The sequence below is a fragment of the Dendrobates tinctorius genome, unplaced genomic scaffold (assembly GCF_039654945.1).
Source record: "Dendrobates tinctorius isolate UK_male_01 unplaced genomic scaffold, ASM3965494v1 ptg000245l, whole genome shotgun sequence".
NCBI classification, from domain to species: Eukaryota; Metazoa; Chordata; class Amphibia; order Anura; family Dendrobatidae; genus Dendrobates; species Dendrobates tinctorius.
The window spans coordinates 8,233,008-8,248,579 of record NW_027361912.1 but is presented as its reverse complement, the minus strand read 5'-3'; the positions used below and the strand labels follow the sequence as shown (position 1 = coordinate 8,248,579).

General features: G+C 44.7%; 35 non-coding genes across 35 annotated transcripts; all 35 read left to right on the top strand.

The window, feature by feature from the left end:
• Positions 1–166: 166 nt before the first annotated feature.
• On the top strand, positions 167–307 carry LOC141062372 (U4 spliceosomal RNA). Its single transcript, XR_012224146.1, has one exon. It is a non-coding gene; the product is annotated as a U4 spliceosomal RNA (small nuclear RNA).
• A 689-nt stretch (positions 308–996) lies between these two features.
• Positions 997–1,137, top strand: LOC141061739 (U4 spliceosomal RNA). The gene has a single exon (XR_012223572.1). It is a non-coding gene; the product is annotated as a U4 spliceosomal RNA (small nuclear RNA).
• Positions 1,138–1,418: 281 nt separating this feature from the next.
• Positions 1,419–1,558, top strand: LOC141062626 (U4 spliceosomal RNA). The gene has a single exon (XR_012224375.1). It is a non-coding gene; the product is annotated as a U4 spliceosomal RNA (small nuclear RNA).
• A 281-nt stretch (positions 1,559–1,839) lies between these two features.
• LOC141061079 (U4 spliceosomal RNA) lies at positions 1,840–1,980 on the top strand. The gene has a single exon (XR_012222975.1). It is a non-coding gene; the product is annotated as a U4 spliceosomal RNA (small nuclear RNA).
• Positions 1,981–2,265: 285 nt separating this feature from the next.
• LOC141061184 (U4 spliceosomal RNA) lies at positions 2,266–2,406 on the top strand. The gene has a single exon (XR_012223069.1). It is a non-coding gene; the product is annotated as a U4 spliceosomal RNA (small nuclear RNA).
• A 281-nt stretch (positions 2,407–2,687) lies between these two features.
• On the top strand, positions 2,688–2,828 carry LOC141062368 (U4 spliceosomal RNA). Its single transcript, XR_012224142.1, has one exon. It is a non-coding gene; the product is annotated as a U4 spliceosomal RNA (small nuclear RNA).
• Positions 2,829–3,122: 294 nt separating this feature from the next.
• LOC141063085 (U4 spliceosomal RNA) lies at positions 3,123–3,263 on the top strand. The gene has a single exon (XR_012224769.1). It is a non-coding gene; the product is annotated as a U4 spliceosomal RNA (small nuclear RNA).
• A 283-nt stretch (positions 3,264–3,546) lies between these two features.
• Positions 3,547–3,687, top strand: LOC141061171 (U4 spliceosomal RNA). The gene has a single exon (XR_012223058.1). It is a non-coding gene; the product is annotated as a U4 spliceosomal RNA (small nuclear RNA).
• Positions 3,688–3,972: 285 nt separating this feature from the next.
• LOC141062150 (U4 spliceosomal RNA) lies at positions 3,973–4,113 on the top strand. Its single transcript, XR_012223945.1, has one exon. It is a non-coding gene; the product is annotated as a U4 spliceosomal RNA (small nuclear RNA).
• A 283-nt stretch (positions 4,114–4,396) lies between these two features.
• Positions 4,397–4,537, top strand: LOC141063108 (U4 spliceosomal RNA). The gene has a single exon (XR_012224790.1). It is a non-coding gene; the product is annotated as a U4 spliceosomal RNA (small nuclear RNA).
• A 285-nt stretch (positions 4,538–4,822) lies between these two features.
• On the top strand, positions 4,823–4,963 carry LOC141061578 (U4 spliceosomal RNA). Its single transcript, XR_012223426.1, has one exon. It is a non-coding gene; the product is annotated as a U4 spliceosomal RNA (small nuclear RNA).
• A 281-nt stretch (positions 4,964–5,244) lies between these two features.
• LOC141062123 (U4 spliceosomal RNA) lies at positions 5,245–5,385 on the top strand. The gene has a single exon (XR_012223920.1). It is a non-coding gene; the product is annotated as a U4 spliceosomal RNA (small nuclear RNA).
• Positions 5,386–5,668: 283 nt separating this feature from the next.
• LOC141061169 (U4 spliceosomal RNA) lies at positions 5,669–5,809 on the top strand. Its single transcript, XR_012223056.1, has one exon. It is a non-coding gene; the product is annotated as a U4 spliceosomal RNA (small nuclear RNA).
• Positions 5,810–6,092: 283 nt separating this feature from the next.
• LOC141063135 (U4 spliceosomal RNA) lies at positions 6,093–6,233 on the top strand. The gene has a single exon (XR_012224815.1). It is a non-coding gene; the product is annotated as a U4 spliceosomal RNA (small nuclear RNA).
• A 285-nt stretch (positions 6,234–6,518) lies between these two features.
• LOC141063082 (U4 spliceosomal RNA) lies at positions 6,519–6,659 on the top strand. The gene has a single exon (XR_012224766.1). It is a non-coding gene; the product is annotated as a U4 spliceosomal RNA (small nuclear RNA).
• A 689-nt stretch (positions 6,660–7,348) lies between these two features.
• Positions 7,349–7,489, top strand: LOC141062164 (U4 spliceosomal RNA). The gene has a single exon (XR_012223957.1). It is a non-coding gene; the product is annotated as a U4 spliceosomal RNA (small nuclear RNA).
• A 281-nt stretch (positions 7,490–7,770) lies between these two features.
• LOC141062599 (U4 spliceosomal RNA) lies at positions 7,771–7,910 on the top strand. The gene has a single exon (XR_012224351.1). It is a non-coding gene; the product is annotated as a U4 spliceosomal RNA (small nuclear RNA).
• Positions 7,911–8,193: 283 nt separating this feature from the next.
• LOC141061697 (U4 spliceosomal RNA) lies at positions 8,194–8,334 on the top strand. Its single transcript, XR_012223534.1, has one exon. It is a non-coding gene; the product is annotated as a U4 spliceosomal RNA (small nuclear RNA).
• A 283-nt stretch (positions 8,335–8,617) lies between these two features.
• On the top strand, positions 8,618–8,758 carry LOC141062383 (U4 spliceosomal RNA). The gene has a single exon (XR_012224156.1). It is a non-coding gene; the product is annotated as a U4 spliceosomal RNA (small nuclear RNA).
• Positions 8,759–9,039: 281 nt separating this feature from the next.
• Positions 9,040–9,180, top strand: LOC141062988 (U4 spliceosomal RNA). Its single transcript, XR_012224682.1, has one exon. It is a non-coding gene; the product is annotated as a U4 spliceosomal RNA (small nuclear RNA).
• A 282-nt stretch (positions 9,181–9,462) lies between these two features.
• Positions 9,463–9,603, top strand: LOC141063029 (U4 spliceosomal RNA). The gene has a single exon (XR_012224718.1). It is a non-coding gene; the product is annotated as a U4 spliceosomal RNA (small nuclear RNA).
• Positions 9,604–9,888: 285 nt separating this feature from the next.
• Positions 9,889–10,029, top strand: LOC141063134 (U4 spliceosomal RNA). The gene has a single exon (XR_012224814.1). It is a non-coding gene; the product is annotated as a U4 spliceosomal RNA (small nuclear RNA).
• Positions 10,030–10,312: 283 nt separating this feature from the next.
• LOC141061685 (U4 spliceosomal RNA) lies at positions 10,313–10,453 on the top strand. Its single transcript, XR_012223523.1, has one exon. It is a non-coding gene; the product is annotated as a U4 spliceosomal RNA (small nuclear RNA).
• A 285-nt stretch (positions 10,454–10,738) lies between these two features.
• LOC141061174 (U4 spliceosomal RNA) lies at positions 10,739–10,879 on the top strand. Its single transcript, XR_012223061.1, has one exon. It is a non-coding gene; the product is annotated as a U4 spliceosomal RNA (small nuclear RNA).
• Positions 10,880–11,160: 281 nt separating this feature from the next.
• On the top strand, positions 11,161–11,301 carry LOC141062209 (U4 spliceosomal RNA). The gene has a single exon (XR_012223998.1). It is a non-coding gene; the product is annotated as a U4 spliceosomal RNA (small nuclear RNA).
• A 283-nt stretch (positions 11,302–11,584) lies between these two features.
• Positions 11,585–11,725, top strand: LOC141061037 (U4 spliceosomal RNA). The gene has a single exon (XR_012222936.1). It is a non-coding gene; the product is annotated as a U4 spliceosomal RNA (small nuclear RNA).
• A 283-nt stretch (positions 11,726–12,008) lies between these two features.
• LOC141061592 (U4 spliceosomal RNA) lies at positions 12,009–12,149 on the top strand. Its single transcript, XR_012223439.1, has one exon. It is a non-coding gene; the product is annotated as a U4 spliceosomal RNA (small nuclear RNA).
• A 285-nt stretch (positions 12,150–12,434) lies between these two features.
• Positions 12,435–12,575, top strand: LOC141060990 (U4 spliceosomal RNA). Its single transcript, XR_012222894.1, has one exon. It is a non-coding gene; the product is annotated as a U4 spliceosomal RNA (small nuclear RNA).
• Positions 12,576–12,841: 266 nt separating this feature from the next.
• LOC141061063 (U4 spliceosomal RNA) lies at positions 12,842–12,982 on the top strand. Its single transcript, XR_012222960.1, has one exon. It is a non-coding gene; the product is annotated as a U4 spliceosomal RNA (small nuclear RNA).
• Positions 12,983–13,267: 285 nt separating this feature from the next.
• Positions 13,268–13,408, top strand: LOC141062879 (U4 spliceosomal RNA). The gene has a single exon (XR_012224583.1). It is a non-coding gene; the product is annotated as a U4 spliceosomal RNA (small nuclear RNA).
• A 285-nt stretch (positions 13,409–13,693) lies between these two features.
• Positions 13,694–13,834, top strand: LOC141061149 (U4 spliceosomal RNA). The gene has a single exon (XR_012223038.1). It is a non-coding gene; the product is annotated as a U4 spliceosomal RNA (small nuclear RNA).
• Positions 13,835–14,115: 281 nt separating this feature from the next.
• Positions 14,116–14,256, top strand: LOC141062122 (U4 spliceosomal RNA). The gene has a single exon (XR_012223919.1). It is a non-coding gene; the product is annotated as a U4 spliceosomal RNA (small nuclear RNA).
• A 283-nt stretch (positions 14,257–14,539) lies between these two features.
• LOC141063100 (U4 spliceosomal RNA) lies at positions 14,540–14,680 on the top strand. Its single transcript, XR_012224783.1, has one exon. It is a non-coding gene; the product is annotated as a U4 spliceosomal RNA (small nuclear RNA).
• A 285-nt stretch (positions 14,681–14,965) lies between these two features.
• On the top strand, positions 14,966–15,106 carry LOC141062878 (U4 spliceosomal RNA). Its single transcript, XR_012224582.1, has one exon. It is a non-coding gene; the product is annotated as a U4 spliceosomal RNA (small nuclear RNA).
• A 285-nt stretch (positions 15,107–15,391) lies between these two features.
• On the top strand, positions 15,392–15,532 carry LOC141062928 (U4 spliceosomal RNA). The gene has a single exon (XR_012224627.1). It is a non-coding gene; the product is annotated as a U4 spliceosomal RNA (small nuclear RNA).
• Positions 15,533–15,572: the final 40 nt, after the last annotated feature.

Here is a 15,572-nt window from a genome sequence, read left to right as displayed (position 1 = left end):
ATCTGCCTGTAATTGCCAAAAATTACATCTTTCCTGAGCAATCAGAATGTGGAAGCCCAGGATGCCTGGAAGCAGTGTGGAAGGTCTAGTGAGAATTTGTAACTCACCGTAGCTTAAACAAGCTCTGCTTTGAAAGCAGGAAGGCATTGGTCACAACAGTTCTTTCAACTTTGCGCAGTGGCAATATCGTAGCCCATGAGGTTTAACCGAGGCGTGATTATTGCTAATTGAAAACTTTTCCCAATACCCCGCCATGATGACTTGAAATACAGTCAGCTTTGGCAATTTTTGTTGTTCTCTCAGGAGACTTAATCTATGGTATGTAAATGACAGTCTAAAGGCCCTTTTACATTTAGCGATGCACCAGCGATTCAACCAGCGATCCGACCCGGTCAGGATCGCTGGTGCATCGCTAAATGATCGCTAGTGAGCTTTCATACAGAATGATCTCACAGCGATGCAGCAGCGACGCAGCGGACGATACTTACCTTTCACACACAGCGATCCTGGCGTCCTCCCGCCCGCCTCCACGCATCGCTGGACGTCACAGCAGGAAGCCCAGCAGGAAGCGCAAGACGAGAAATGGAGCCGGACATTCTCGCGCGATCAGCGATGAGCAGCAGGGGAGCCGGTCGGAGGTAAGTATCACACATAGCGATATCGCTAGCAATATCGCTAAAACGTCACAAAACCAGTGACGTTTTAGCGATATTGCTAGCGATATTGCTTAGTGTAAAACCCCTTTAGGTCCTCCCAGCGTGGAAGAAAAGCCTTGCTTCTCACAGCAATGGATTAATGTTTGTTTCTTGGAGCAGAAGGCGAGAGTGAGGCAATCTGCCTGTAATTGCCAAAAATTACATCTTAACTGAACCCTTAGAATGTGTAAGCCAAGGATGCCTGGAAGCAGCGTGGAGGGCTAGTGGTGATTTGTAACTCACCATGGCTTAAAATGTTCTGCCCTGGAAGCGGGAAGCCCTTGGTCACTTCTGTTCTTTCATCTTTGCGCTGTGGCAATATTGTTGCCCATGAGGTTTATCCAAGGCGTGATTATTGCTTATTGAAAACTTTTCCCAATACCCCGCCATGATGACTTGAAATACAGTCAGCTTTGGCAATTTTTGTTGGTCTCTCAGGAGACTTAATCCATGGTATGCAAATGACATTCTTAGCTCCTGCCAGCCTGGAAGAAAAGCCTTGCTTCTCACAGCAGTGGATTGATGTTTGTTTCCTGGAGCAGAAGGAGAGAGTGAGGCAATCTGCCTGTAATTGCCAAAAATTGTTTTTCCTGATCCCTTAGCATGTGGAAGCCCAGCATGTCTGGAAGCAGCGTGGGAGGGCTAGTGGTGATTTGGAACTCACCATAGCTTAAACAAGTTATGCCTTGGAAGCGGGAAGCCCTTGATCACTTCTGTTCCTTCATCTTTGCGATGTGGCAATATCGTAGCCCATGAGGTTTAACCGAGGCTTATCATTGCTAATTGAAAACTTTTCCCAATACCCCGCCATGATGACGTGAAATACAGTCAGCTTTGGCAATTTTTGTTGGTCTCTCAGCAGACTTAATTCATGGAATGCAAATGACAGTCAGCTTCTCCCAGTGTGGAAGAAAAGCCTTGCTTCTCACAGCAATGGATTGATGTTTGTTTCTTGGAGCAGAAGGCGAGAGTGAGGCAATCTGCTTGTAATTGCCAAAAATTACATTTTTCCTGAGCCCTCAGAATGTGGAAGCCCAGGATGCCTGGAAGCAGTGTGGGAGGGCTAGTGAGAATTTGTAACTCACCGTAGCTTAAACAAGCTCTGCTTTGAAAGCAGGAAGGCATTGGTCACAACAGTTCTTTCAACTTTGCGCAGTGGCAATATCGTAGCCCATGAGGTTTAACCGAGGCGTGATTATTGCAAATTGAAAACTTTTACCAATACCCCGCCATGATGACTTGAAATACAGTCAGCTTTGGCAATTTTTGTTGGTCTCTCAGGAGACTTAATCTATGGTATGCAAATAACAGAGTCTTAGCTCCTCCCAGCGTGGAAGAATAGCCTTGCTTCTCACAGCAATGGATTGATGTTTGTTGCCTGGAGCAGAAGGAGAGAGTGAGGCAATCTGCCTGTAATTGCCAAAAATTTCATCTTAACTGAGCCCTTAGAATGTGGAAGCTCAGAATGCCTGGAAGCAGTGTGGGAGGGCTAGTGAGAATTTGTAACTCACCATAGCTTAAACAAGCTCTGCTTTGGATGCAGGAAGGCATTGGTCACAACAGTTCTTTCAACTTTGCGCAGTGACAATATCGTAGCCTATGAGGTTTAACTGAGGCGTGATTATTGCTAATTGAAAACTTTTCCCAATACCCCGCCATGATGACTTGAAATACAGTCAGCTTTGGCAATTTTTGTTGGTCTCTCAGGAGACTTAATCTATGGTATGTAAATGACACTCTTAGATCCTCCCAGTGTGGAAGAAAAACCTTGCTTCTCACAGCAATGGATTGATGTTTGTTTCTTGGAGCAGAAGGCGAGAGTGAGGCAATCTGCCTGTAATTGCCAAAAATTACATCTTAACTGAACCCTTAGAATGTGTAAGCCAAGGATGACTGGAAGCAGCGTGGAGGGCTAGTGGTGATTTGTAACTCACCATGGCTTAAAATGTTCTGCCCTGGAAGCGGGAAGCCCTTGGTCACTTCTGTTCTTTCATCTTTGCGCTGTGGCAATATTGTTGCCCATGAGGTTTATCCAAGGCGTGATTATTGCTAATTGAAAACTTTTCCCAATACCCCGCGATAATGACTTGGAATACAGTCAGCTTTGGCAATTTTTGTTGGTCTCTCAGGAGACTTAATTCATGGATGCAAATGCAAATGCAAATGACAGTCTTAGCTTCTCCCAGTGTGGAAGAAAAGCCTTGCTTCTCACAGCAATGGATTGATGTTTGTTTCTTGGAGCAGAAGGCGAGAGTGAGGCAATCTGCCTGTAATTGCCAAAAATTACATCTTTCCTGAGCCCTCAGAATGTGGAAGCCCAGGATGCCTGGAAGCAGTGTGGGAGGGCTAGTGAGAATTTGTAACTCACCATAGCTTAAACAAGCTCTGCTTTGGAAGCAGGAAGGCATTGGTCACAACAGTTCTTTCAACTTTGCGCAGTGGCAATATCGTAGCCTATGAGGTTTAACCGAGGCGTGATTATTGCTAATTGAAAACTTTTCCCAATACCCCGCCATGATGACTTGAAATACAGTCAGCTTTGGCAATTTGTGTTGGTCTCTCAGGAGACTTAATCTATGGTGTGTAAATGACAGTCTTAGGTCCTCCCAGTGTGGAAGAAAAGCCTTGCTTCTCACAGCAATGGATTGATGTTTGTTTCTTGGAGCAGAAGGCGAGAGTGAGGCAATCTGCCTGTAATTGCCAAAAATTACATCTTTCCTGAGCCCTCAGAATGTGGAAGCCCAGGATGCCTGGAAGCAGTGTGGGAGGGCTAGTGAGAATTTGTAACTCACCGTAGCTTAAACAAGCTCTGCTTTGGAAGCAGGAAGGCATTGGTCACAACAGTTTTTTCAACTTTGTGCAGTGGCAATATCGTAGCCCATGAGGTTTAACCGAGGCGGGATTATTGCTAGTTGAAAACTTTTCCCAATACCCCGCCATGATGACTTGAAATACAGTCAGCTTTGGCAATTTTTGTTGGTCTCTCAGGTGACTTAATCCATTGTATGCAAATAACAGAGTCTTACCTCCTCCCAGCGTTGAAGAAAAGCCTAGATTCTCACAGCAATGGATTGATGTTTGTTCCCTGGAGCAGAAGGAAAGAGTGAGGCAATCTGCCTGTAATGGCCAAAAATTTCATCTTAACTGAGCCCTTAGAATGTGGAAGCTCAGGATGCCTGGAAGCAGTGTGGAAGGGCTATTGAGAATTTGTAACTCACCGTAGCTTAAACAAGCTCTGATTTGGAAGCGGGAAGGCATTGGTCACAACAGTTCTTTCAACTTTGCGCAGTGACAATATCGTAGCCCATGAGGTTTAACCGAGGCGTGATTATTACTAATTGAAAACTTTTCCCAATACCCCGCCATAATGACTTGAAATACAGTCAGCTTTGGCAATCTTTGTTGGTCTCTCAGGAGACTTAATCTATGGTATGCAAATGACAGTCTTAGGTCCTCCCAGTGTGGAAGAAAAGCCTTGCTTCTCACAGCAATGGATTGATGTTTGTTTCTTGGAGAAGAAGGAGAGAGTGAGGCAATCTGCCTGTAATGGCCAAAAATTTCATCTTAACTGAGCCCTTAGAATGTGGAAGCTCAGGATGCCTGGAAGCAGTGTGGAAGGGCTATTGAGAATTTGTAACTCACCGTAGCTTAAACAAGCTCTGATTTGGAAGCAGGAAGGCATTGGTCACAACAGTTCTTTCAACTTTGTGCAGTGACAATATCGTAGCCAATGAGGTTTAACCGAGGCATGATTATTGCTAATTGAAAACTTTTTCCAATACCCTGCCATGATGACTTGAAATACAGTCAGCTTTGGCAATTTTTGTTGGTCTCTCAGGAGACTTAATCTATGATATGCAAATAACAGAGTCTTAGCTCCTCCCAGCGTGTAAGAATAGCCTTGCTTCTCACAGCAATGGATTGATGTTTGTTGCCTGGAGCAGAAGGAGAGAGTGAGGCAATCTGCCTGTAATTGCCAAAAATTTCATCTTAACTGAGTCCTTAGAATGTGGAAGCTCAGAATGCCTGGAAGCAGTGTGGGAGGGCTAGTGAGAATTTGTAACTCACCATAGCTTTAACAAGCTCTGCTTTGGAAGCAGGAAGGCATTGGTCACAACAGTTCTTTCAACTTTGCGCAGTGGCAATATTGTAGCCTATGAGGTTTAACCGAGGTGTGATTATTGTTAATTGAAAACTTTTCCCAATACCCCGCCATGATGACTTGAAATACAGTCAGCTTTGGCAATTTTTGTTGGTCTCTCAGGAGACTTAATCTATGGTATGTAAATGACAGTCTTAGGTCCTCCCAGTGTGGAAGAAAAGCCTTGCTTCTCACAGCAATGGATTGATGTTTGTTTCTTGGAGCAGAAGGCGAGAGTGAGGCAATCTGCCTGTAATTGCCAAAAATTACATCTTAACTGAACCCTTAGAATGTTTAAGCCAAGGATGCCTGAAAGCAGCGTGGAGGGCTAGTGGTGATTTGTAACTCACCATGGCTTAAAATGTTCTGCCCTTGAAGCGGGAAGCCCTTGGTCACTTCTGTTCTTTCATCTTTGCGCTGTGGCAATATTGTTGCCCATGAGGTTTATCCAAGGCGTGATTATTGCTTATTGAAAACTTTTCCCAATACCCCGCCATAATGACTTGGAATACAGTCAGCTTTGGCAATTTTTGTTGGTCTCTCAGGAGACTTAATTCATGGAATGCAAATGACAGTCTTAGCTTCTCCCAGTGTGGAAGAAAAGCCTTGCTTCTCACAGCAATGGATTGATGTTTGTTTCTTGGAGCAGAAGGCGAGAGTGAGGCAATCTGCCTGTAATTGCCAAAAATTACATCTTTCCTGAGCCCTCAGAATGTGGAAGCCCAGGATGCCTGGAAGCAGTGTGGGAGGGCTAGTGAGAATTTGTAACTCACCGTAGCTTAAACAAGCTCTGCTTTGGAAGCAGGAAGGCATTGGTCACAACAGTTCTTTCAACTTTGCGCAGTGGCAATATCATAGTCCATGAGGTTTAACCGAGGTGTGATTATTGCTAATTGAAAACTTTTCCCAATACCCCGCCATGATGACTTGAAATACAGTCAGCTTTGGCAATTTTTGTTGGTCTCTCAGGAGGCTTAATCTATGGTATGCAAATGACAGTCTTAGTTCCTCCTAGTGTGGAAGAAAAGCTTTGCTTCTCACAGCAATGGATTGATGTTTGTTTCTTGGAGCAGAAGGAGAGAGTGAGGCAATCTGCCTGTAATGGCCAAAAATATCATCTTAACTGAGCCCTTAGAATGTGGAAGCTCACGATGCCTGGAAGCAGTGTGGAAGGGCTATTGAGAATTTGTAACTCACCGTAGCTTAAACAAGCTCTGATTTGGAAGCGGGAAGGCATTGGTCACAACAGTTCTTTCAACTTTGTGCAGTGACAATATCGTAGCCCATGAGGTTTAACCGAGGCGTGATTATTGCTAATTGAAAACTTTTCCCAATACCCCGCCATGATGACTTGAAATACAGTCAGCTTTGGCAATTTTTGTTGGTCTCTCAGGAGACTTAATCTATGGTATGCAAATAACAGAGTCTTAGCTCCTCCCAGCGTGGAAGAATAGCCTTGTTTCTCAAAGCAATGGATTGATGTTTGTTGCCAGAAGCAGAAGGAGAGAGTGAGGCAATCTGCCTGTAATTGCCAAAAATTTCATCTTAACTGAGCCCTTAGAATGTGGAAGCTCAGAATGCCTGGAAGCAGTGTGGGAGGCCTAGTGAGAATTTGTAACTCACCATAGCTTAAACAAGCTCTGCTTTGGAAGCAGGAAGGCATTGGTCACAACAGTTCTTTCAACTTTGCGCAGTGGCAATATCGTAGCCTATGAGGTTTAACCGAGGCGTGATTATTGCTAATTGAAAACTTTTCCCAATACCCCGCCATGATGACTTGAAATACAGTCAGCTTTGGCAATTTTTGTTGGTCTCTCAGGAGACTTAATCTATGGTATGTAAATGACAGTCTAAAGGCCCTTTTACATTTAGCGATGCACCAGCGATTCAACCAGCGATCCGACCCGGTCAGGATCGCTGGTGCATCGCTAAATGATCGCTAGTGAGCTTTCATACAGAATGATCTCACAGCGATGCAGCAGCGACGCAGCGGACGATACTTACCTTTCACACACAGCGATCCTGGCGTCCTCCCGCCCGCCTCCACGCATCGCTGGACGTCACAGCAGGAAGCCCAGCAGGAAGCGCCCGACGAGAAATGGAGCCGGACATTCTTGCGCGATCAGCGATGAGCAGCGGGGGAGCCGGTCGGAGGTAAGTATCACACATAGCGATATCGCTAGCAATATCGCTATAACGTCACAAAACCAGTGACGTTTTAGCGATATTGCTAGCGATATTGCTTAGTGTAAAACCCCTTTAGGACCTCCCAGTGTGGAAGAAAAGTCTTGCTTCTGACAGCAATGGATTGATGTTTGTTTCTTGGAGCAGAAGGCGAGAGTGAGGCAATCTGCCTGTAATTGCCAAAAATTACATCTTAACTGAACCCTTAGAATGTGTAAGCCAAGGATGCCTGGAAGCAGCGTGGAGGGCTAGTGGTGATTTGTAACTCACCATGGCTTAAAATGTTCTGCCCTGGAAGCGGGAAGCCCTTGGTCACTTCTGTTCTTTCATCTTTGCGCTGTGGCAATATTGTTGCCCATGAGGTTTATCCAAGGCGTGATTATTGCTTATTGAAAACTTTTCCCAATACCCCGCCATGATGACTTGAAATACAGTAAGCTTTGGCAATTTTTGTTGGTCTCTCAGGAGACTTAATCCATGGTATGCAAATGACAGTCTTAGCTCCTGCCAGCGTGGAAGAAAAGCCTTGCTTCTCACAGCAGTGGATTGATGTTTGTTTCCTGGAGCAGAAGGAGAGAGTGAGGCAATCTGCCTGTAATTGCCAAAAATTGTTTTTCCTGATCCCTTAGCATGTGGAAGCCCAGCATGTCTGGAAGCAGCGTGGGAGGGCTAGTGGTGATTTGGAACTCACCATAGCTTAAACAAGTTCTGCCTTGGAAGCGGGAAGCCCTTGATCACTTCTGTTCCTTCATCTTTGCGATGTGGCAATATCGTAGCCCATGAGGTTTAACCGAGGCATATCATTGCTAATTGAAAACTTTTCCCAATACCCCGCCATGATGACGTGAAATACAGTCAGCTTTGGCAATTTTTGTTGGTCTCTCAGGACACTTAATCCATGGTATGCAAATGACAGACTTAGCTCCTGCCAGCGTGGAAGAAAAGCCTTGCTTCTCACAGCAATGGATTGATGTTTGTTTCTTGGAGCAGAAGGCGAGAGTGAGGCAATCTGCCTGTAATTGCCAAAAATTACATCTTTCCTGAGCCCTCAGAATGTGGAAGCCCAGGATGCCTGGAAGCTTTGTTGGAGGGCTAGTGAGAATTTGTAACTCACCGTAGCTTAAACAAGCTCTGCTTTGGAAGCAGGAAGGCATTGATCACAACAGTTCTTTCAACTTTGCGCAGTGGCAATATCGTAGCCCATGAGGTTTAACCGAGGCGTGATTATTGCTAATTGAAAACTTTTCCCAATACCCCGCCATGATGACTTGAAATACAGTCAGCTTTGGCAATTTTTGTTGGTCTCTCAGGAGACTTAATCTATGGTATGTAAATGACAGTCTTAGGTCCTCCCTGTGTGGAAGAAAAGCCTTGCTTCTCACAGCAATGGATTGATGTTTGTTGCCTGAAGCAGATGGAGAGAGTGAGGCAATCTGCCTGTAATTGCCTAAAATTTCATCTTAACTGATCCCTTAGAATGTGGAAGCTCAGGATGCTTGGAAGCAGTGTGGGAGGGCTAGTGAGAATTTGTAACTCACCGTAGCTTAAACAAGTTCTGCTTTGGAAGAGGGAAGGCATTGGTCACTACAGTACTTTCAACTTTGCGCAGTGGCAATATTGTAGCCCATGAGGTTTAACCGAGGCGTGATTATTGTTAATTGAAAACTTTTCGCATTACCCCACCAAGATGACTTGAAATATAGTTAGCGTTGGCAATTTTTGTTGGTCTCTCAGGAGACTTAATCTGTGGTATGCAAATGACAGTCTTAGGTCCTCCCAGTGTGGAAGAAAAGCCTTGCTTCTCACAGCAATGGATTGATGTTTGTTTCTTGGAGCAGAAGGCGAGAGTGAGGCAATCTGCCTGTAATTGCCAAAAATTACATCTTAACTGAGCCCTTAGAATGTGGAAGCCCAGGATGCCTGGAATCAGCGTGGAGGGCTATTGGTGATTTGGAACTCACCATGGCTTAAAAAGTTCTGCCTTGGAAGCGGTTAGCCCTTGGTCACTTTTGTTCTTTCATCTTTGCGCTGTGGCAATATCGTAGCCCATGAGGTTTAACCGAGGCGTGATTATTGCTAATTGAAAACTTTTCCCAATACCCTGCCATGATGACTTGAAATACAGTCAGCTTTGGCAATTTTTGTTGGTCTCTCAGGAGACTTAATCCATGGTATGCAAATGACAGTATTAGCTCCTCCCAGTGTGGAAGAAAAGCCTTGCTTCTCACAGCAATGGATTGATGTTTGTTTCTTGGAGCAGAAGGCGAGAGTGAGGCTATCTGCCAGTGATTGCTAAAAATTTCATCTTTCCTGATCCCGCAGAATGTGGAAGCCCAGGATGCCTGGAAGCAGCGTGGAGGGCTAGTGGTGATTTGGAACTCACCATGGCTTAAACAAGTTCTGCCTTGGAAGCAGGAAGCCCTTGGTCACTTCTGTTCTTTAATCTTTGCGCTGTGGCAATATCGTAGCCCATGAGGTTTAACCGAGGCGTGATTATTGCTGATTGAAAATTTTTCCCAATACCCCGCCATGATGACTTGAAATACAGTCAGCTTTGGCAATTTTTGTTGGTCTCTCAGGAGACTTAATCCATTGTATGCAAATAACAGAGTCTTAGCTCCTCCCAGCATGGAAGAAAAGCCTTGCTTCTCACAGCAATGGATTGATGTTTGTTTCCTGGAGCAGAAGGAGAGAGTAAGGCAATCTGTCTGTAATTGCCAAAAATTTCATCTTAACTGAGCCCTCAGAATGTAGAAGCCCAGGATGCCTGGAAGCAGTGTGGGAGGGCTAGTGAGAATTTGTAACTCACCGTAGCTTAAACAAGCTCTGATTTGGAAGCGGGAAGGCATTGGTCACAACAGTTCTTTCAACTTTGTGCAGTGACAATATCGTAGCCCATGAGGTTTAACCGAGGCGTGATTATTGCTAATTGAAAACTTTTCCCAATACCCCGCCATGATGACTTGAAATACAGTCAGCTTTGGCAATTTTTGTTGGTCTCTCAGGAGACTTAATCTATGGTATGCAAATGACAGTCTTAGGTTCTCCCAGTGTGGAAGCAAAGCCTTGCTTCTCACAGCAATGGATTGATGTTTGTTTCTTGGAGCAGTAGGCGAGAGTGAGGCAATCTGCCTGTAATTGCCAAAAATTACATCTTTCCTGAGCCCTCAGAATGTGGAAGCCCAGGATGCCTGGAAGCAGTGTGGGAGGGCTAGTGAGGATTTGTAACTCACCGTAGCTTAAACAAGCTCTGCTTTGAAAGCAGGAAGGCATTGGTCACAACAGTTCTTTCAACTTTGCGCAGTGGCAATATCGTAGCCCATGAGGTTTAACCGAGGCGTGATTATTGCTAATTGAAAACTTTTCCCAATACCCCGCCATGATGACTTGAAATACAGTCAGCTTTGGCAATTTTTGTTGGTCTCTCAGGAGACTTAATCTATGGTATGCAAATAACAGAGTCTTAGCTCCTCCCAGCGTGGAAGAATAGCCTTGCTTCTCACAGCAATGGATTGATGTTTGTTGCCTGGAGCAGAAGGAGAGAGTGAGGCAATCTGCCTGTAATTGCCAAAAATTTCATCTTAACTGAGCCCTTAGAATGTGGAAGCTCAGAATGCCTGGAAGCAGTGTGGGAGGGCTAGTGAGAATTTGTAACTCACCATAGCTTAAACAAGCTCTGCTTTGAATGCAGGAAGGCATTGGTCACAACAGTTCTTTCAACTATGCGCAGTGGCAATATCGTAGCCTATGAGGTTTAACCGAGGCGTGATTATTGCTAATTGAAAACTTTTCCCAATACCCCGCCATGATGACTTGAAATACAGTCAGCTTTGGCAATTTTTTTTGGTCTCTCAGGAGACTTAGTCTATGGTATGCAAATGACAGTCTTAGGTCCTCCCAGTGTGGAAGAAAAGCTTTGCTTCTCACAGCAATGGATTGATGTTTGTTTCTTGGAGCAGAAGGAGAGAGTGAGGCGATCTGCCTGTAATGGCCAAAAATATCATCTTAACTGAGCCCTTAGAATGTGGAAGCCCAGGATGCCTGGAATCAGCGTGGAGGGCTATTGGTGATTTGGAACTCACCATGGCTTAAAATGTTCTGCCCTGGAAGCGGGAAGCCCTTGGTCACTTCTGTTCTTTCATCTTTGCGCTATGGCAATATTGTTGCCCATGAGGTTTATCCAAGGCGTGATTATTGCTTATTGAAAACTTTTCCCAATACCCCGCCATAATGACTTGAAATACAGTCAGCTTTGGCAATTTTTGTTGGTCTCTCAGGAGACTTAATCTATGGTATGCAAATGACAGTCTTAGGTCCTCCCAGTGTGGAAGAAAAGCCTTGCTTCTCACAGCAATGGATTGATGTTTGTTTCTTGGAGCAGAAGGCAAGAGTGAGGCAATCTGCCTGTAATTGCCAAAAATTACATCTTTCCTGAGCCCTCAGAATGTGGAAGCCCAGGATGCCTGGAACCAGTGTGGGAGGGCTAGTGAGAATTTGTAACTCACCGTAGCTTAAACAAGCTCTGATTTGGAAGCGGGAAGGCATTGGTCACAACAGTTCTTTCAACTTTGTGCAGTGACAATATCGTAGCCCATGAGGTTTAACCGAGGCGTGATTATTGCTAATTGAAAACTTTTCCCAATACCCCGCCATGATGACTTGAAATACAGTTAGCTTTGGCAATTTTTGTTGGTCTCTCAGGAGACTTAATTTATGGTATGCAAATGACAGTCTTAGGTCCTCCCAGTGTGGAAGAAAAGCCTTGCTTCTCACAGCAATGGATTGATGTTTGTTTCTTGGAGCAGTAGGCGAGAGTGAGGCAATCTGCCTGTAATTGACAAAAATTACATATTTCCTGAGCCCTCAGAATGTGGAAGCCCAGGATGCCTGGAAGCAGTGTGGGAGGGCTAGTGAGAATTTGTAACTCACCGTAGCTTAAACAAGCTCTGCTTTGAAAGCAGGAAGGCATTGGTCACAACAGTTCTTTCAACTTTGCGAAGTGGCAATATCGTAGCCCATGAGGTTTAACCGAGGAGTGATTATTGCTAATTGAAAACTTTTCCCAATACCCCGCCATGATGACTTGAAATACAGTCAGCTTTGGCAATTTTTGTTGGTCTCTCAGGAGACTTAATCCATTGTATGCAAATAACAGAGTCTTAGCTCCTCCCAGCGTGGAAGAAAAGCCTTGCTTCTCACAGCAATGGATTGATGTTTGTTGCCTGGAGCAGAAGGAGAGAGTGAGGCAATCTACCTGTAATTGCCAAAAATTTCATCTTAACTGAGCCCTTAGAATGTGGAAGCTCAGAATGCCTGGAAGCAGTGTGGGAGTGCTAGTGAGAATTTGTGACTCACCATAGCTTAAACAAGCTCTGCTTTGGAAGCAGGAAGGCATTGGTCACAATAGTTCTTTCAACTTTGCGCAGTGGCAATATCGTGGCCCATGAGGTTTAACCGAGGCGTGATTATTGCTAATTGAAAACTTTTCCCAATACCCTGCCATGATGACTTGAAATACAGTCAGCTTTGGCAATTTTTGTTGGTCTCTCAGGAGACTTAATCTATGGTATGCAAATGACAGTCTTAGGTCCTCCCAGTGTGGAATAAAAGCCTTGCTTCTCACAGCAATGGATTGATGTTTGTTTCTTGGAGCAGTAGGCGAGAGTGAGGCAATCTGCCTGTAATTGCCAAAAATTACATCTTTCCTGAGCCCTCAGAATGTGGAAGCCCAGGACGCCTGGAAGCAGTGTGGGAGGGCTAGTGAGAATTTGTAACTCACCGTAGCTTAAACAAGGAAGGCATTGGTCACAACAGTTCTTTCAACTTTGCGAAGTGGCAATATCGTAGCCCATGAGGTTTAACCGAGGCGTGATTATTGCTAATTGAAAATTTTTCCCAATACCCCGCCATGATGACTTGAAATACAGTCAGCTTTGGCAATTTTTGTTGGTCTCTCAGGAGACTTACTCTATGGTTTGCAAATAACAGAGTCTTAGCTCCTCCCAGCGTGGAAGAATAGCCTTGCTTCTCACAGCAATGGATTGATGTTTGTTGCCTGGAGCAGAAGGAGAGAGTGAGGCAATCTGCCTGTAATTGCCAAAAATTTCATCTTAACTGAGCCCTTAGAATGTGGAAGCTCAGAATGCCTGGAAGCAGTGTGGGAGGGCTAGTGAGAATTTGTAACTCACCATAGCTTAAACAAGCTCTGCTTTGGACGCAGGAAGGCATTGGTCACAACAGTTCTTTCAACTTTGCGCAGTGGCAATATCGTAGCCTATGAGGTTTAACCGAGGCGTGATTATTGCTAATTGAAAACTTTTCCCAATACCCTGCCATGATGACTTGAAATACAGTCAGCTTTGGCAATTTTTGTTGGTCTCTCAGGAGACTTAATCCATTGTATGCAAATAACAGAGTCTTATCTCCTCCCAGCGTGGAAGAAAAGCCTTGCTTCTCACAGCAATGGATTGATGTTTGTTGCCTGGAGCAGAAGGAGAGAGTGAGGCAATCTGCCTGTAATTGCCAAAAATTTCATCTTAACTGAGCCCTTAGAATGTGGAAGCTCAGAATGCCTGGAAGCAGTGTGGGAGGGCTAGTGAGAATTTGTGACTCACCATAGCTTAAACAAGCTCTGCTTTGGAAGCAGGAAGGCATTGGTCACAACAGTTCTTTCAACTTTGCGCAGTGGCAATATCGTAGCCTATGAGGTTTAACCGAGGCGTGATTGTTGCTAATTGAAAACTTTTCCCAATACCCCGCCATGATGACTTGAAATACAGTCAGATTTGGCAATTTTTGTTGGTCTCTCAGGAGACTTAATCTATGGTATGCAAATGACAGTCTTAGGTCCTCCCAGTGTGGAAGAAAAGCCTTGCTTCTCACAGCAATGGATTGATGTTTGTTTCTTGGAGCAGAAGGCGAGAGTGAGGCAATCTGCCTGTAATAGCCAAAAATTACATCTTAACTGAACCCTTAGAATGTGTAAGCCATGGATGCCTGAAAGCAGCGTGGAGGGCTAGTGGTGATTTGTAACTCACCATGGCTTAAAATGTTCTGCCCTGGAAGCGGGAAGCCCTTGGTCACTTCTGTTCTTTCATCTTTGCGCTGTGGCAATATTGTTGCCCATGAGGTTTATCCAAGGCGTGATTATTGCTTATTGAAAACTTTTCCCAATACCCCGCCATAATGACTTGGAATACAGTCAGCTTTGGCAATTTTTGTTGGTCTCTCAGGAGACTTAATTCATGGAATGCAAATGACAGTCTTAGCTTCTCCCAGTGTGGAAGAAAAGCCTTGCTTCTCACAGCAATGGATTGATGTTTGTTTCTTGGAGCAGAAGGCGAGAGTGAGGCAATCTGCCTGTAATTGCCAAAAATTACATCTTTCCTGAGCCCTCAGAATGTGGAAGCCCAGGATGCCTGGAAGCAGTGTGGGAGGGCTAGTGAGAATTTGTAACTCACCGTAGCTTAAACAAGCTCTGCTTTGAGAGCAGGAAGGCATTGGTCACAACAGTTCTTTCAACTTTGCGAAGTGGCAATATCGTAGCCCATGAGGTTTAACCGAGGCGTGATTATTGCTAATTGAAAACTTTTCCCAATACCCCGCCATGATGACTTGAAATACAGTCAGCTTTGGCAATTTTTGTTGGTCTCTCAGGAGACTTACTCTATGGTATGCAAATAACAGAGTCTTAGCTCCTCCCAGCGTGGAAGAATAGCCTTGCTTCTCACAGCAATGGATTGATGTTTGTTGCCTGGAGCAGAAGGAGAGAGTGAGGCAATCTGCCTGTAATTGCCAAAAATTTCATCTTAACTGAGCCCTTAGAATGTGGAAGCTCAGAATGCCTGGAAGCAGTGTGGGAGGGCTAGTGAGAATTTGTAACTCACCATAGCTTAAACAAGCTCTGCTTTGGACGCAGGAAGGCATTGGTCACAACAGTTCTTTCAACTTTGCGCAGTGGCAATATCGTAGCCTATGAGGTTTAACCGAGGCGTGATTATTGCTAATTGAAAACTTTTCCCAATACCCTGCCATGATGACTTGAAATACAGTCAGCTTTGGCAATTTTTGTTGGTCTCTCAGGAGACTTAATCCATTGTATGCAAATAACAGAGTCTTAGCTCCTCCCAGCGTGGAAGAAAAGCCTTGCTTCTCACAGCAATGGATTGATGTTTGTTGCCTGGAGCAGAAGGAGAGAGTGAGGCAATCTACCTGTAATTGCCAAAAATTTCATCTTAACTGAGCCCTTAGAATGTGGAAGCTCAGAATGCCTGGAAGCAGTGTGGGAGGGCTAGTGAGAATTTGTGACTCACCATAGCTTAAACAAGCTCTGCTTTGGAAGCAGGAAGGCATTGGTCACAACAGTTCTTTCAACTTTGCGCAGTGGCAATATCATAGCCTATGAGGTTTAACCGAGGCGTGATTATTGCTAATTGAAAACTTTTCCCAATACCCCACCATGATGACTTGAAATACAGTCAGCTTTGGCAATTTTTGTTGGTCTCTCAGGAGACTTAATCTATGGTATGTAAATGACAGTCTTAGGTTCTCCC